This window comes from Carcharodon carcharias, chromosome 17 (assembly GCF_017639515.1).
Source record: "Carcharodon carcharias isolate sCarCar2 chromosome 17, sCarCar2.pri, whole genome shotgun sequence".
In the NCBI taxonomy this organism is placed as follows: Eukaryota; Metazoa; Chordata; class Chondrichthyes; order Lamniformes; family Lamnidae; genus Carcharodon; species Carcharodon carcharias.
The window spans coordinates 39,637,266-39,653,871 of NC_054483.1; positions in this window are offsets into that span (position 1 = coordinate 39,637,266).

Below are 16,606 nucleotides of genomic sequence, written 5' to 3' on the forward strand. Positions count from 1 at the left end.
AACAGCTGGAGTCAGTGTGGACTATAGGGAAACCGTAGAGCTGCTAGAGTCAGTGTGTGATAAAGAGAAACAGTAGAGGGCCATTGGGGTCAGTGTGGTCAATAGGAAAACCGTAGAGAGGCACTGGAATCAGTGTGGGATATAGGGAAGCCATAGAGAGCCTCTGGGATCAGTGTGGACTATAGGGAAACCATAGAGAGCCACTAGAGTCATTGTGTGATATAGACAAACCGTAGCGAGCCATTGGAGTCAGTGTGGGATATAGGGAAAACATAGAGCGCCGCTGGAGTCAGATTAGGCTATAGGGAAAACAAAGAGAGCCACTGCTGTCAGTGTCGTCTATGGGGAAACTAAAGAGAGCTGCTGAAGTCAGTGTGGGCTATAGGGAAACCTTAGAGAGCCGCTGGAGTCAGCGTACGCTATAGGGAAACTATGGAGAGCCACTGAATAAGTGTCGGCTATGGGGAAACCCGAGAGTGCCACAGGAGTCATTGTGGGCTATAGGGAAACCGTAGAGATCCGCTGGAGAAAGTGTAGGCTTTAGGGAATCTATAGAGAACGACTGAATCAGTGTCGGCTATGGGGAAACCCTAGAGTGCCGCTGGTTTCAGTGTGGGCTTTAGGGAAACCGTAGTGAGCCCCTGGTGTCACTGTGGACTATAATGAAACCGTAGAGAGCCACTGGAGTCAGAGTTGGATATAGGGAAACTGTAGAGAGCCACTCCAGTCAGTGTCGGCTATGGGGAAACTAAAGAGAGCCGCTGAAGTCAGTGTGGTGTATAGGAAAATGGTAGAGAGCCGCTGGAGTCAGAGTGGGATATAGGGAAGCCGTAGAGAGCCTCTGGAGTCCGTGTGGGCTATAGGGAAACCTTAGAGAGCCAATGGATTCAGTGTAGGCTATAGGGAAGCTATGGAGAGCCACTGAATCAGTGTCGGCTATGGGGAAACCCTAGAGTGCCACAGGTGTCACTGTGGGCTATAGGGAAACCGTAGAGAGCCTCTGGTGTCAGTGTGGACTATAGGGAAACCGTAGAGAGCCGCTGGTGTCAGTCTGGTCCATGGGGAAACCAGAGAGAGCCACTGGAGACAGAGTGGGATATAGGGAATCTATAGAGAGCTACTGGAGTCAATGTAGGCTATACGAAAACCGTAGAGAGCCTCTGGAGTTTGTGTGGGATATAGGGAAAACGTAGAGAGCTACTGCAGTCAACGTGGGCTATAGGGAATCCCTCGAGAGCTACTGGGGTCAGTGTAGGCAATAGCGAAACTATGAAGAGCCACTGAATTAGTGTCAGCTATGGGGAAAACCTAGAGGGATGCTGCAGTCAGTGTGGGCTATTGGGAAACCGGAGAGAGCCCCTGGTGTCACTGTGGAATATAGGGAAACTGTAGAGAGCCGCTGGAGTAAGAGTGGGATTTAGGGATACTGTAGAGAGCTACAGGAGACAGTGTGGGCTATACGAAAACCGTAGAGAGCCTCTGGAGTTTGTGTGGGATATAGGGAAAACGTAGAGAGCTACTGGAGTCAACGTGGGCTATAGGGAATCCCTCGAGAAATACTGGGGTCAGTGTAGGCAATATCGAAACTATGGAGAGCCACTGAATTAGTGTCAGCTATTGGGAAAACCTACTGGGATGCTGGATTCAGTGTGGGCTATAGGGAAACTGTAGAGAGCCGCTGGAGTCAGAGTGGGATATAGGGATACTGTAGAGAGCTACTGGAGTCAGTGTGGGCTATAGGGAAACCTTAGAGAGCCGCTGAAGTCAGTATGGTCTATAGGAAAACGGTAGAGAGCCGCTGGAGTCAGAGTGAGATATAGGTAAGCCGTAGAGAGCCTCTGGAGTCAGTGTGGGCTATAGGGAAAACTTAGAGAGCCGCTGGAGAAAGTGTAGGCTTTAGGGAATCTATAGAGAGTGACGGAATCAGTGTCGGCTATGGGGAAACCCTAGAGTGCCGCTGGTTTCAGTGTGGGCTTTAGGGAAACCGTAGTGAGCCCCTGGTGTCACTGTGCTGTATAATGAAACCGTAGAGAGCCACTGGAGTCAGAGTTGGATATAGAGAAACTGTAGAGAGCTAATGGAGTCAGTGTGGACTATAGGGAAACCTTCGAGAAACACTGGAGTCAGTGTGGGCTATTGGAAAACCGTAGAGAGCCTCTGGAGTTTGTGTGGCATATAGGGAAAACGTAGAGAGCTACTGTAGTCACTGTGGGCTATAGGGAAATCCTAGAGAGCTAGCGGAGTCAGTGCAGGCAATAGGGAAACTAGAGAGAGGAACTGAATCAGTTTCGGCTATGGGGAAAACCTAGAGTGCCACTGGAGTCAGTGTGGGCTATAGGGAAACCGTAGAGAGCCCCTGGTGTCAATGTAGACTATAGGGAAACCATAGAGAGCCGCTGGTGTCCGTCTGGTCTATAGGGAAACCATAGAGAGCCACTGGAGACAGAGTGGGATATAGGGAAACTGTAGAAAGCTACTGGAGTCAGTGTGGGCTATAGGAAAACCGTAGAGAGCCTGTGGAGTTTGTGTGGTATATAGGGAAAACGTAGAGAGCTACTGGAGTCAACATGGGCTATAAGGAAACCCTCGAGAGCTACTGGGGTCAGTGTAGGCGATAGGGAAACTATAGAGAGCCACTGAATCAGTGTCAGCTATGGGGAAAACCTATAGTGACGCTGGAGTCAGTGTGGGCTATAGGGAAACCGTAGAGTGCCACTGGTGTCACTGTGGACTATAGGGAAACTATAGAGAGCCGCCGGAGTCAGAGTGGGATATAGGGATACTGTAGAGAGCTACTGGAGTCAGTGTGGGCTATAGGGAAACCTTAGAGAGCCGCTGGAGACCGTGTAGGCTTTAGAGAATCTATAGAGAGCGACTGAAGCAGTGTCGGCCATAGGGAAACCGTAGAGTGCTGATGGGGTCAGTGTGGGCTTTAGGGAAACCGAAGCGAGCCCCTGTGTCAGTGTGGACTATAGTGAAACTGTTGAGAGCCACAGGAGTCAGAGTTGGATATAGGGAAACTGTAAAGATCTACTGGAGTCAGTGTGGGCTATAGGGAAACCATCGAGAAGCACTGGAGTCAGTATGGGCTATAGGAAAACCGTAGAGAGCCACTGGAGTTTGTGTGGCATACAGGGAAAACGTAGAGAGCTACTGGAGTCACTGTGGGCTATAGGGAAACCCTAGAGAGCTACTGGAGTCATTGTAGAATAGGGAAACTAGAGAGAGCCACAGAATCAGTGTCGGCTAAGGGGAAAACCTAGAGTGCCGCTGGAGTAATTGCAGGCATTAGGGAAACCGTAGCGAGCAGCAGGACTAACTGTGGACTATAAGGAAACCATAGAGAGCCACTGGAATCGGTCTAGCATTTAGGGAATCCATAGAGAACAGCAGGAGTCAGTGTGGACTATAGGGAAACCGTAGAGAGCTGCCAGAGTCAGTGTGTGATATAGGGAAACAGTAGAGGGCCATTGGGGTCAGTGTGGTCAATAGGAAAACCGTAGAGAGGCGCTGGAATCAGTGTGGGATATAGGGAAGCAATAGAGAGCCTCTGGGATCAGTGTGCACTTTAGGGAAACCATAGAGAGCCAAGAGTGAGTGTGTGATATAGAGAAACCGTAGCGAGCCATTGCAGTCAGTGTGGGATATAGGGAAAACATAGAACGACGCTGGAGTCAGATTAGGTTATAGGGAAAACAGAGAGAGCCACTGCAGTCAGTGTCGGCTATGGGGAAACTAAAGAGAGCCGCTGAAGTCAGTGTGGTGTATAGGAAAACAGTAGAGAGCCGCTGGAGTCAGAGTGGGATATAGGGAAGCCGTAGAGAGCCTCTGGAGTCAGTGTGGGCTATAGGGAAACCTTAGAGAGCCGCTGGGGTCAGTGTAGGCTATAGGGAAACTATGGAGAGCCACTGAATCAGTGTCGGCTACGGGGAAAACCTAGAGTGCCGCTGGAGTCAGTGTGGGCTATAGGGAAAACGTAGAGAACCCCTGGTGTCTGTGTGGACTATAGGGAAACCGTAGAGAGCCGCTGGTGTCAGTCTGGTCTATAGGGAAACCATAGAGAGCCACTGGAGACAGAGTGGGATATAGGGAAACTGTAGAGAGCTATTGGAGTCACTGTGGGCTATAGGAAAACCGTAGAGAGCCTCTGGATTTTGTGTGGGATATAGGGAAAACATAAAGATCTACTGGAGTCAACGTGGGCTATAAGGAAATCCACGAGAGCTACTCGGGTCAGTATAGGCAATAGGGAAACTATAGAGAGCCACTGAATCAGTGTCAGCTTTGGGGAAAACCTAGAGTGTCGTTGGAGTCAGTGTGGGCTAGAGGGAAACCTTAGAGAGCCGCTGGAGTCAGTGTAGGCTTTAGAGAATCTATAGAGAGCGACTGAAGCAGTGTCGGCTATAGGGAAACTGTAGAGTGCCGATGGTGTCAGTGTGGGCTTTAGGGAAACCTAAGTGAGCCCCTGGTGTCAGCGTGGACTATAGTGAAATTGTAGAGAGCCACTGGAGTCAGAGTTGGATATAGGGAAACTGTAGAGAGCTACAGGAGTCAATGTGGGCTATAGGGAAACCGTCGAGAAACACTGGAGTCAGTTTGAGCTATAGGAAAACCGTAGGGAGCCACTGGAGTTTGTGTGGCATACAGGGAAAACGTAGAGAGCTACTGGAGTCACTGTGGGCTATAGGGAAACCCTAGAGAGCTACTGGAGTCAGTGTAGAATAGGGAAACTAGAGACAGCCACAGAATCAGTGTCGGCTAAGGGGAAATCCTAGAGTGCCGCTGGAGTTATTGCAGGCTTTAGGGAAACCGTAGCGAGCAGCAGGACTAACTGTGGACTATAAGGAAACCATAGAGAGCCAATGGAATCGGTCTAGCATTTAGGGAAACCATAGAGAACAGCAGGAGTCAGTGTGGACTATAGGGAAACCGTAGAGAGCTGCCAGAGTCAGTGTGTGATATAGGGAAACAGTAGAGGGCCATTGGGGTCAGTGTGGTCAATAGGAAAACCGTAGAGAGGCGCTGGAATCAGTGTGGGATATAGGGAAGCAATAGAGAGCCAAGAGTGAGTGTGTGATATAGAGAAACCATAGCGAGCCATTGCAGTCAGTGTGGGATATAGGGAAATCATAGAACGACGCTGGAGTCAGATTAGGTTATAGGGAAAACAGAGAGAGCCACTGCAGTCTGTGTCGGCTTGGGGAAACTAAAGAGAGCCGCTGAAGTCAGTGTGGTGTATAGGAAAACGGTAGAGAGCCGCTGGAGGCAGAGTGGGATATAGGGAAGCCGTAGAGAGCCAGTGGAGTTTGTGTGGCATATAGGGAAAACGTAGAGAGCTACTGGAGGCACTGTGGGCTATAGTGAAAACCTAGAGAGCTACTGGAGTCAGTGTAGGCAAAAGGGAAACTAGAGAGAGCCACTGAATCAGTGTCGGCTAAGGGAAAAACCTAGAGTGCCGCTGGAGTCAGTGCAGGCTTTAGGGAAACCTCAGAGAGCAGCTTGACTATCTGTTGTCTATAGGGAAACCATAGAGAGCCACTGGAATCGGTGTGTGATATAGGGAAACTATAGACGCCACTGGGGTCAATGTGGTCTATAGGGAAACCGCAGAGAGCCGCTGGGGTCGGTGTGGAATATAGGAAAACCGTGCAGAGCCGCTGAAATCAGTGCAGCATTTAGGCAAACCATAGAGAACAGCTGGAGTCAGTGTGGACTGTATGGAAAACGTAGAGAGCTGCTAGATTCACTGTGTGATATAGGGAAACAGTAGAGGGCCATTGGGGCAGTGTGGTCAATAGCAAAACCGTAGAGAGGCACTGGAATCAGTGTGGGATATAGGGAAGCCATAGAGATCCTCTAGGGTCAGTGAGGACTTTAGGGAAACCATAGAGAGCCACTAGAGTCAGTGTGTGATATAGAAAAACCGTAGCGAGCCATTGGAGTCAGTGTGGGATATAGGGAAAACATAGAATGCCGCTGGAGTCAGATTAGGCTATAGGGAAAACAGATAGAAACGCGGCAGTCAGTGTCGGCTAAGGGGAAACTAAAGAGAGGCGCTGAAGTCAGTGTGGTCTATAGGAAAACGGTAGAGAGCCGCTGGAGTCAATGTGGGCTATAGGGAAACCGTAGAGAGTCCCTGGTGTCAGTCTGGTCTATAGGGAAACCATAGAGAGCCGCTGGAGACAGAGTGGGATATAGGGAAACTGTAGAGAGCTACTGGAGTCAGTGTGGGCTATAGGAAAACGGTAGAGAGCCTCTGGAGTTTGCGTGGGATAATAGGAAAACGTAGAGAGCTACTGGAGGCAATGTGGGCTATAAGGAAAACCTCGAGGAGCTACTAGGGTCAGTGTAGGCTATAGGGAAACTATAGAGAGCCACTGAATCGGTGTCAGCTATGGGGAACACCTAGAGTGTCGCTGGAGTCAGTGTGTGCTAAAGGGAAACCGTGGAGTGCCCCTGGTGTCACTGTGGACTACAGGGACACTGTAGAGAGCCACTGGAGTCAGAGTGGGATATAGGGAAACTGTAGAGAGCTAATGGAGTCAGTGTGGGCTATAGGAAAACCATAGAGAGCCACAGGAGTTTGTGAGGCATATAGGGAAAACGTAGAGAGCTACTGGAGTCACTGTGGGCTTTAGGGAAGACCAAGAGAGCTACGAGCGTCAGTGGAGGCAATAGGGGAACTAGAGAGAGACACTGAATCACTGTCGGCTCTGGGGAAAACCTAGAGTGCTGCTGGAGAAGTGCAGTCTTTAGGGAAACCGTAGAGAGCAGCTGGACTAACTGTGGACTATAGGGAAACCATAGAGAGCCAAAGGAGTTGGAGTGTGATATAGGGAAACTATGGAGCGCCACTGGGGTCAATGTGCTCTATAGGAAAATTGTAGAGAGCCTTTGGAATCAGTGTGGGATATAGGGAAGCCAAAGAGAGCCACTGAAGTGCATGTGGGCTACAGGCAAACCATAGAGAGCCACTGGAGTCAGTGTGCACTTTAGGGAAACTGTAGAAGTCGTTGAAGTCAGTGTGGACTATACGGAAACCGAAGAGATCCAGTGGTGTCACAGTTGTCAGTGTGGACTACAGGGAAACCATAGAGAGCCACTGGAGTCAAAGTGGACTATAGGGAATCAGTAGAGAGCCACTAGAATCAGTGTGGGATATAGGGAAAACCAGGCGAACCACTGGAGTCAGAGTGGGATATAGGGAAACCGTAGAGAGCAGCTGGAGTCAGTGTAAGCTATAGGGAAATCAGAGAGAGCCACTGAAGTCAGTGTCAGCTATTGGGAAACCGTAGAGAGCCACTGGAGACAATGTGGGCTATAGCGAAACCTTTGAGAGCCACTATGGTCAGTGTGGGCTATAGGAAAGCCGTAGAAAGCCAGTAGAATCTGGGTGGGATATAGTGAAGCCGAAGAGGGCCACTGGGGTCAGTGTGGACTATAGGGAAACCGTAGAGAGCCAATGGTGCTGTTTCGAACAATCGGGAAACCGTACAGAGCCACTGGAGTCTTGTGGACTATAGAGAAACTGCTGAGAGCCAATGATGTTAGTGTGGACTATCGGGAAACCGTAGAGAGCCGCTGGTGTCAGTGTGCACTAAAGGGAAACCGTAGAGAGCCGCTGGTGTCAGTGTGCACTATAGAGAAACCGTAGAGAGCCGCTGGAGTGAAGGTGGGCCAAAGGGAATCTGTAGAGAGCTACTGAAGTTGGTGTGGGCTATAGAGAAACCGTAGAGAGCCGCTGGAGTCAGTGTGGAATTTCGAAAAACTGTAGTGAGACACTGGAGTGAGTGTGGGATATAGGGAAACAGTACAGAGCCAATGAAGTCAGTGTGGGCTATAGTGAATCTGCAGAGAGCCACTGGTGTCAGTGTGGTCTATAGGGACACCGTAGAGAGCCCCTGGAGTCAAAGTGGGATGTAGGGAAACTGTAGAGAGCTACTGGAGTCAGTGTGGGCTATAAGGAAATCGTAGAGAGCTCTTGGAGTCATTGTGCGCTATAGGAAAATCATAATGAGCCACTGGAGTGATTGTGGGAAATGGGGAAAACGTACAGAGCCACTGGAGTCAGTGTGGGCTATAGTTAATCTGTAGAGAGTCATTGGAGTCAGTGAGGGCTTTAGGGAAACCGTACAGAGAAACTGGAGTCAGTGTGGGATATAGGGAAACCGTAGAGAGACACTGGAGGCAGTGTGGACTATAGGGAAACTGTAGAGAGCCAGTGGAGTCAGTGTGGGATATAGGGAAGCTATAGAGTGCCACTGGAATCAGTGTGGGCTATAGGGAAACTGTAGAGAGCCACTGGAGTGAGTCTGGAACATGGGGAAACCGTACAGAGACACTGCAGTCAGTGTGGGCATTAGGGAATCTGCAGAGATCCTCTGGATTCAGTGAGAGCTATAGGGAAACCACGAAGAGGCACTGTGGTTAGCGTGGTCTATTGGAAAACCGTAGACAGCTGCTGGAATCACTGTCGGATATATGGAAGCCATAGAGAGCCACTGGAGTCACTGTGGGCTATAGAGAAACCGTAGAGAGCCACCAGAGTCAGTGTGTGATATAGGGAAACTGTAGTGAGCCACTGGAGTCAGTGTGGGATATAGGCAAAACCTAGAGAGCAACTGGAGTCAGTCTGGGCTATACGAAAACCATAGAGTGCCACTGGGGTCGGAGTGTGCAAAAGGGAAACCGTAGAGTATCGTTGAAGTCAGTATGGACTATACGGAAACCGAAGAGATCCAATGGTGTCACAGTTGTCAGTGTGGACTATAGGGAAACCACAGCGAGCCACCGGAGTCAGTGTGGACTATAGGGAAACCGTACAGACCGACTGGAGACAGTGTGGACTATAGGGAAACCGTAGAGAGCCACTGGGCCCAGTGTGGACTATAGGGAAACAGTAGAGAGCCACTAGAATCAATGTGGGATATAGGGAAACCGTAGAGAGCAGCTGGAGTCAGTGTAATCTATAGGGAAATCATGGAGAGCCACTGAAGTCAGTGTTGGCTATGGGGAAACCGTAGAGAGCCACTGGAGCCAGTGTGGGAAATAGCGAAACCGTTGAGAGCCACTAGTGTCAGTGTGGGCTATAGGAAAGCCGTATAAAGCCACTAGAATCAGTGGGGGGTATAGGGAAGCCGAAAAGGGCCACTGGAGTCAGTGTGGACTATAGGGAAACCGTAGAGAGCCGCTGGTGTCAGTCTGGTCTATAGGGAAACCATAGAGAGCCACTGGAGACAGAGTGGTATATAGGGAAACTGTAGAGAGCTAATGGAGTCAGTGTGGGCTATAGGAAAACCGCAGAGAGCCTCCGGAGTTTGTGTGGGATAAAGGGAAAACGTATAGAGCTACAGGAGTCATCGTGGGCTATAAGGAAACCCTCGAGAGCTACTGGGGTCAGTGACGGCAATAGGGAAACTATAGAGAGCCACTGAATCAGTGTCAGCTATGGGGAAAACCTAGAGTGTCGCTGGAGTCAGTGTGTGCTATAGGGAAACCGTAGAGTGCCCCTGGTGTCACTGTGGACTATAGGGAAACTGTAGAGAGCTGCTGGAGTCAGAGTGGGATATAGGGAAACTGTAGAGAGCTACTGGAGTCATTGTGGGCTATAGGGAAACCTTAGAGAGCCGCTGGAGTCAGTGTGGACTATAGGAAACCGTAGAGTGCCACTGGGGCCGGTGTGTGCTATAGTGAAACCGTAGAGAATCGTTGAAGTCACTGTGGACTATACGGAAACCGAAGAGATCCAATGGTGTCACAGTTGTCAGTGTGGACTATAGTGAAACCAGAGCGAGCCACCGGAGTCAGTGTGGACTATAGGCAAACCGTAGAGAGCCACTGGGCTCAGTGTGGACTATAGGGAAACGGTAGAGAGCCACTAGAATCAGTGTGGGATATAGGGAAACCGTAGAGAGCAGCTGGAGTCAGGGTAAGCTATAGGGAAATCATAGAGAGCCACTGAAGTCAGTGTTGGCTATGGGGAAACCGTAGAGAGCCACTGGAGCCAGTGTGGGCAATAGCGAAACCGTTGAGTGCCACTAGGTTCAGTGTGGGCTATAGGAAAGCCGTATAAAGCCACTAGAATCAGTGGGGGGTATAGGGAAGCCGAAAAGGGCCACTGGAGTCAGTGTGGTCTAATGGGAAACTGTAGAGAGCCAATGGTGCTGTTTCGACTATCGTGAGATCCACTGGAGTCAGTGTGGGCTATAGGGAACCCGTAGAGAGCCACTGGAGTCAGAGTGGGATATATGGAAACTGTAGAGAGCTACTGGAGTCAGTGTGGATTATAGGGAAACCGTCGAGAAACAATGGAGTCAGTGTGGGCTATAGGAAAACCGTAGAGAGCCACTGGAGTTAGTGTGGAATTTCGAAAAACCATAGTGAGCCACTGGAGTGAGTGTGGCATATAGGGAATCCATGCAGAGCCAATGAATTCAGTGTGGGCTATAGGGAATCTGTAGAGAGCCACTGGTGTCAGTGTGGTCTATAGGGACACCGTAGAGAGCCCCTGGAGTCAGAGTGGGACATAGGGAAACTGTAGAGAGCTACTGGAGTCAGTGTGGGCTATAAGGAAATCGTAGAGAGCTCTTGGAGTCATTGTGCGCTATAGGAAAATCATAATGAGCCACTGGAGTGAGTGTGGGAAATAGGGAAAACGTACAGAGCCACTGGAGTCAGTGTGGGCTATAGTTAATCTGTAGAGAGTCATTGGAGTCAGTGAGGGCTTTAGGGAAACCGTACAGAGTCACTGGAGTCAGTGTGGGATATAGGGAATCCGTAGAGAGACACTGGAGGCAGTGTGCACTGTAGGGAAACTATAGAGAGCCAATGGAGTCAGTGTGGGATTTAGGGAAGCTATAGAGAGCCACTGGAATCAGTGTGGGCTATAGGGAAACTGTAGAGAGCCACTGGAGTGAGTCTGGAACATGGGGAAACCGTACAGAGACACTGCAGTCAGTGTGGGCATTAGGGAATCTGCAGAGATCCTCTGGATTCAGTGAGAGCTATAGGGAAACCACGAAGAGCCACTGTGGTTAGCGTGGTCTATTGGAAAACAGTAGACAGCTGCTGGAATCAGTGTCGGATATATGGAAGCCATAGAGAGCCACTGGAGTCACTGTGTGCTGAAGAGAAACCGTAGAGAGCCACCAGAGTCAGTGTGTGATATAGGGAAACTATAGTGAGCCGCTGGAGTCAGTGTGGGATATAGACAAAACCTAGGGAGCAACTAGAGTCAGTGTGGGCTATACGAAAACTGCAGAGTGCCACTGGGGTCGGTGTGTGCTATAGGGAAACCGTAGAGAATCGTTGAAGTCATTGTGGACTATACAGAAACCGAGGAGATCCAATGGTGTAACAGTTGTCAGTGTGGACTACAGGGAAACCATAGCGAGCCACCGGAGTCAGTGTGGACTATAGGGAAACCGTACAGATCGACTGGAGGCAGTGTGGACTATAGGGAAACCGTAGAGAGCCACTGGGCTCAGTGTGGACTATAGGGAAACAGTAGAGAGCCACTAGAATCAGTGTGGGATATAGGGAAACCGTGAGAGCCGGTGGAGATTGTGTGGAATATAGGGAAAACGTAGAGAGCTACTGGAGTCACTGTGGGCTATTGGGAAAACCTAGAGAGCTACTAGAGACAGTGAAGGCTAAAAGGATATCATAGAGAGCCACTGAAGTCAGTGTTGGCTATGGGGAAACCGTAGAGAGCCGCTGGAGTCAGTGTGGTATTTCGAAAAACCATAGTGAGCCACTGGAGTGAGTGTGGGATATATGGAAACCGTACAGAGCCAATGAATTCTTTGTGGGCTATAGGGAATCTGTAGAGAGCCCCTGGTGTCAGTGTGGACTATAGGGAAACCGTAGAGAGCCGCAGGTGTCAGTCTGGTCTATAGGGAAACCATAGAGAGCCACTGGAGACAGAGTGGTATATAGGGAAACTGTAGAGAGCTACTGGAGTCAGTGTGGGCTATAGGAAAACCGTAGAGAGTCTCCGGAGTTTGTGTGGGATAAAGGGAAAACGTATAGAGCTACAGGAGTCATCGTGGGCTATAAGGAAACCCTCGAGAGCTACTGGGGTCAGTGACGGCAATAGGAAAACTATAGAGAGCCACTGAATCAGTGTCAGCTATGGGGAAAACCTAGAGTGTCGCTGGAGTCAGTGTGTGCTATAGGGAAACCGTAGAGTGCCCCTGGTGTCACTGTAGACTATAGGGAAACTGTAGAGAGCTGCTGGAGTCAGAGTGGGATATAGGGAAACTGTAGAGAGCTACTGGAGTCATTGTGGGCTATAGGGAGACCTTAGAGAGCCGCTGGATTCAGTGTGGACTATAGGAAACCGTAGAGTGCCACTGGGGCCGGTGTGTGCTATAGTGAAACCGTAGAGAATCGTTGAAGTCACTGTGGACTATACGGAAACCGAAGAGATCCAATGGTGTCACAGTTGTCAGTGTGGACTATAGTGAAACCAGAGCGAGCCACCGGAGTCAGTGTGGACTATAGGCAAACCGTAGAGAGCCACTGGGCTCAGTGTGGACTATAGGGAAACGGTAGAGAGCCACTAGAATCAGTGTGGGATATAGGGAAACCGTAGAGAGCAGCTGGAGTCAGGGTAAGCTATAGGGAAATCATAGAGAGCCACTGAAGTCAGTGTTGGCTATGGGGAAACCGTAGAGAGCCACTGGAGCCAGTGTGGGCAATAGCGAAACCGTTGAGTGCCACTAGGGTCAGTGTGGGCTATAGGAAAGCCGTATAAAGCCACTAGAATCAGTGGGGGGTATAGGGAAGCCGAAAAGGGCCACTGGAGTCAGTGTGGTCTAATGGGAAACCATAGAGAGCCAATGGTGCTGTTTCGACTATCGTGAGATCCACTGGAGTCAGTGTGGGCTATAGGGAACCCGTAGAGAGCCACTGGAGTCAGAGTGGGATATAGGGAAACTGTAGAGAGCTAGTGGAGTCAGTGTGGATTATAGGAAAACCGTAGAGAGCCACTGGAGTTAGTGTGGAATTTCGAAAAACCATAGTGAGCCACTGGAGTGAGTGTGGCATATAGGGAATCCGTGCAGAGCCAATGAATTCAGTGTGGGCTATAGGGAATCTGTAGAGAGCCACTGGTGTCAGTGTGGTCTATAGGGACACCGTAGAGAGCCCCTGGAGTCAGAGTGGGATATAGGGAAACTGTAGAGAGCTACTAGAGTCAGTGTGGGCTATAAGGAAATCGTAGAGAGCTCTTGGAGTCATTGTGCGCTATAGGAAAATCATAATGAGCCACTGGAGTGAATGTGGGAAATAGGGAAAACGTACAGAGCCACTGGAGTCAGTGTGGGCTATAGTTAATCTGTAGAGGGACACTGGAGGCAGTGTGCACTATAGGGTAACTATAGAGAGCCAATGGAGTCAGTGTGGGATATAGGGAAGCTATAGAGAGCCACTGGAATCAGTGTGGGCTATAGGGAAACTGTAGAGAGCCACTGGAGTGAATCTGGAACATGGGGAAACCGTACAGAGACACTGCAGTCAGTGTGGGCATTAGGGAATCTGCAGAGATCCTCTGGATTCAGTGAGAGCTATAGGGAAACCACGAAGAGCCACTGTGGTTAGCGTGGTCTATTGGAAAACAGTAGACAGCTGCTGGAATCAGTGTCGGATATATGGAAGCCATAGAGAGCCACTGGAGTCACTGTGTGCTAAAGAGAAACCGTAGAGAGCCACCAGAGTCAGTGTGTGATATAGGGAAACTATAGTGAGCCACTGGAGTCAGTGTGGGATATAGGCAAAACCTAGAGAGCAACTAGAGTCAGTGTGGGCTATACGAAAACTGCAGAGTGCCACTGGGGTCGGTGTGTGCTATAGGGAAACCGTAGAGAATCGTTGAAGTCATTGTGGACTATACAGAAACCGAGGAGATCCAATGGTGTAACAGTTGTCAGTGTGGACTACAGGGAAACCATAGCGAGCCACCGGAGTCAGTGTGGACTATAGGGAAACCGTACAGACCGACTGGAGGCAGTGTGGACTATAGGGAAACCGTAGAGAGCCACTGGGCTCAGTGTGGACTATAGGGAAACAGTAGAGAGCCACTAGAATCAGTGTGGGATATAGGGAAACCGTGAGAGCCGGTGGAGATTGTGTGGAATATAGGGAAAACGTAGAGAGCTACTGGAGTCACTGTGGGCTATTGGGAAAACCTAGAGAGCTACTAGAGTCAGTGAAGGCTAAAAGGATATCATAGAGAGCCACTGAAGTCAGTGTTGGCTATGGGGAAACCGTAGAGAGCCACTGGAGCCAGTGTGGGCAATAGCGAAACCGTTGAGTGCCACTAGGGTCAGTGTGGGCTATAGGAAAGCCGTATAAAGCCACTAGAATCAGTCGGGGGTATAGGGAAGCCGAAAAGGGCCACTGGAGTCAGTGTGGTCTATTGGGAAACCGTAGAGAGCCAATGGTGCTGTTTCGAATATCGTGAGATCCACTGGAGTCAGTGTGGGCTATAGGGAACCCGTTGAGAGCCCCGGGTGTCAGTGTGGACTATAGGGAAACCGTAGAGAGCCGCTGGTGTCAGTCTGTTCTATAGGGAAACCGTAGAGAGCCACTAGAGACGAAGTGGAATATAAGGAAACTGTAGAGAGCTACTGGAGTCAACGTGGGCTATAAGGAAGCCCTCGAGAGCTTCTGGGGTCAGTGTCGACAATAGGGAAACTATAGAGAGCCACTGAATCAGTGTCGGCTATGGGGAAAACCTAGAGTGTCGCTGGAGTCAGTGTGTGCTATAGGGAAACCGTAGAGTGACCCGGGTGTCACTGTGGACTATAGGGAAACTGTAGAGAGCCAATGGAGTCAGAGTGGGATATATGGAAACTGTAGAGAGATACTGGAGTCATTGTGGGCTATAGGGAAACCTTAGAGAGCCGCTGGAGTCAGTGTAGGCTTTAGGGAATCTATAGAGAGCGAGTGAATCACTGTCGGCTATGGGGAAACCCCAGAGTGCCGCTGGTGTCAGTGTGGGCTTTAGGGAAACCGTAGTGAGCCGCTGGTGTCAGTGTGGACTATAGGGAAGCCGTAGAGAGCCACTGGAGTCGGAGTGTGATATAGGGAAACTATAGAGCGCCACTGGGGTCAATGTGCTCTATAAGAACATTGTAGAGAGCCGCAGAAATCAGTGTGGGATATAGGGAAACAGTAGAGAGCAGCTGGAATCTGTGTAAGCTATAGGGAAACCGTCGAGAAACAATGGAGTCAGAGTTGGATATAGGGAAACTGTAGAGAGCAGCTGGAGTCAGAGTAAGCTATAGGGAAATCAGAGAGAGCCACTGATGTCAGTGTCAGCTATTGGGAAAACATAGAGAGCCACTGGAGCCAATGTGGGCTATAGCGAAACCGTTGAGAGCCACTAGGGTCAGTGTGGGCTATAGGAATGCCATAGAAAGCCAGTAGAATCTGTGTGGGATATAGTGCAGCCGAGGAGGGCCACTGGAGTCAATGTGGAGTATAGGGAAACCGTAGAGAGCCAATGGTGCTGTTTTGAATATCGGGAAACCGTACAGAGCCACTGGGGTCTTGTGGACTATAGAGAAACCGTTGCGAGCCAATGATGTCAGTGTGGACTATCGGGAAACCGTAGAGAGCCGCTGGTGTCAGTGCGCACTATAGGGAAACCGTAGAGAGCCGCTGGTGTCAGTGTGCACTATAGGGAAACCGTAGAGTGCCGCTGGTGTCAGTGTGGACTATAGGGAAAATGTAGAGAGCCACTGGAGTGAAGGTGGGCCATAGGGAATCTGTAGAGAGCTACTGAAGTTGGTGTGGGCTATAGGGAAACCGCAGAGAGCCGCTGGAGTCAGTGTGGTATTTCGAAAAACCATAGTGAGCCACTGGAGTGAGTGTGGGATATATGGAAACCGTACAGAGCCAATGAATTCTTTGTGGGCTATAGGGAATCTGTAGAGAGCCCCTGGTGTCAGTGTGGACTATAGGGAAACCGTAGAGAGCCGCTGGTGTCAGTCTGGTCTATAGGGAAACCATAGAGAGCCACTGGAGACAGAGTGGTATATAGGGAAACTGTAGAGAGCTACTGGAGTCAGTGTGGGCTATAGGAAAACCGTAGAGAGTCTCCGGAGTTTGTGTGGGATAAAGGGAAAACGTATAGAGCTACAGGAGTCATCGTGGGCTATAAGGAAACCCTCGAGGGCTACTGGGGTCAGTGACGGCAATAGGGAATCTATAGAGAGCCACTGAATCAGTGTCAGCTATGGGGAAAACCTAGAGTGTCGCTGGAGTCAGTGTGTGCTATAGGGAAACCGTAGAGTGCCCCTGGTGTCACTGTGGACTATAGGGAAACTGTAGAGAGCTGCTGGAGTCAGAGTGGGATATAGGGAAACTGTAGAGAGCTACTGGAGTCATTGTGGGCTATAGGGAAACCTTAGAGAGCCGCTGGAGTCAGTGTGGACTATAGGAAACCGTAGAGTGCCACTGGGGCCGGTGTGTGCTATAGTGAAACCGTAGAGAATCGTTGAAGTCACTGTGGACTATACGGAAACCGAAGAGATCCAATGGTGTGACAGTTGTCAGTGTGGACTATAGTGAAACCAGAGCGAGCCACCGGAGTCAGTGT